This window comes from Armigeres subalbatus, chromosome 3 (assembly GCF_024139115.2).
Source record: "Armigeres subalbatus isolate Guangzhou_Male chromosome 3, GZ_Asu_2, whole genome shotgun sequence".
Lineage (NCBI taxonomy): Eukaryota > Metazoa > Arthropoda > Insecta > Diptera > Culicidae > Armigeres > Armigeres subalbatus.
This window is the reverse complement of record NC_085141.1, coordinates 249,762,293-249,764,318: the sequence shown is the minus strand read 5'-3', so window position 1 is coordinate 249,764,318 and position 2,026 is coordinate 249,762,293.

The window sequence follows — 2,026 nt, the reverse complement described above, 5'->3', positions numbered from 1 at the left end:
GCTGGAGGACCTTAGCTCCACCTAGCGAACCGTCACCATCGGTATCCGAGTGCATGCACGAAAGCCTTTGCCCGTCGTAGAACCCCGAAGACGTTGTCACCCAGCCGCCTCGAGTCAAGTTCATCCAATAAGCTCGGCTCTAGGGTTTCCCAGCCAGTTACGGAGTGCGAAGCAGACATCGAGCCAAAACATGGCGGCCGACGGATTGGACCGTCACCACACAAATTCCGCAAGTACACTCATGTAAACGTCTCTCTCTGTCTTAATGCTCTCAATGGGGCAAATAAAATGAGTATAATGTAAACCTAATGTGGTGGTTAGCATTATTTAGAGCAAGCACTCCCTAATTATTTATATACACTCTTTTATCGGATTCGTACCTAAAGTGGTATCCAAGCCTCGTTCTCGATAGTCTACTTCAGAAGTTCTTCTATACCTTGAATTTCGAATTAATTATCAAACATCCGCTCCTACAAAAGGTAAGTGATTGGCAAAACCAGGAATGAAATGATGCTTACTGAATAAGCGACCCTATGCTCGACAAATCTCCTTCTCAAAGTATCTCCTTCTGAGCAGCTTAGGAGCTACACAATATGAAACTTTTCAAGCTTTGTCAGGAAAATGTAAAGTTTTGACGTAAACTACGTCTAAGGGGAAGACTCGGATACAGGGTGTAAAATGAAAATTTCAAAATTGGGAACCGTCACGAAATCATATACTATTGAAACTTTTGAGCATCAACGATAAACTATTGAAATTGTCAGTTCTTTCATGCATTATGTATCCCTTTTGCAGCGCGTTCCAATCCTTGGTAATTGCCTACTTTTAGGGTATTATCAGTTGTTGAACTGGGGTGGCCCAGCTGCTAGACAGTAGTGGGGTCCCTACTCCCTCACAGTTGTTGTTGAAACGAACAACACGCAAGTGCATTCCAACAGTTGAAGGATATGGTAACATCTGCACCCGTTCTTCGATATTATGATGCACAAAAGGATGTAACAATACAATGTGACAGCAGCAGTGTCGGACTTGGTGCAGTTCTTTTACAAGAAGGGCACTCTGTGGTGTACGCATCAAAGACCTTAAGTTCGACAGGGCGAAGATATGCCCAAATCTAAAAAGAAACGCTTGCCATCCTATTCGCCTGTCGCAAGTTTGAACTATACATACTTGGAAAGCCCGTGACTGTCCAAACTGTCCTATTTCGGATGAACGTGTACAGCAGCTGAAGAACGAGTCCAAACAATATCCTGCGATGCAAACCATAATTCAATGCATCGTGGATGGATGGTCCAAAAAGAACGAGGTTGCAGAAGCTGTACAAGTGTATTGGCCATATAAGTACACATAATGGATTGGTATATAGGAACGACCGAATATTGATACCTCGGACTTTTCGTAGGCAGATTCTTGAAAAACTTCATCAAGCACATTCTGGAATTGAAACAACTTTGAAACTTGCGCGTGATACAGTATTTTTGCCTGGGTTAAATGACCAAATTCGACAGCATATCCAACGTTGTGATGTATGTAGCAAGTTCGCACCAAATCAGCTTCCACAGCCCATGCAATCTCATCAGATTTCAAGTTATCCATACCAAAAAATCAGCATGGATCTGTGTGAGATAGAACTAGGAGGTAGAAGAACATCGTTGTTCACTATTCTGATTATTTTGACATTGATATCAGAATACATTCCTGGTGGAATTCAGAATGAATTCGTGGAGGAATTCAGAATGAATTTTTGAGGAAATTCAGAATGAATTCATGAGGAAATTCAGAATGAATTCCTGGAAGAATTCAGAATGAACTCTTGGAGAAATTCAGAATAAATTCATGGAAAAGTCAGAATGAATTCTTGGAGGATTTCAGAATCCTGGACGAATTCCGAATGAATTCCTGGGGAAACTTGGAATGAATTCATGGGGTAATTCAGAATGAATTCCTGGAGGAATTCAGAATGAATTCATGTGGAAATTCAGAGTCAATTCCTGGGGGACTTCAGAATTCCTGGAGGAACTCGGAA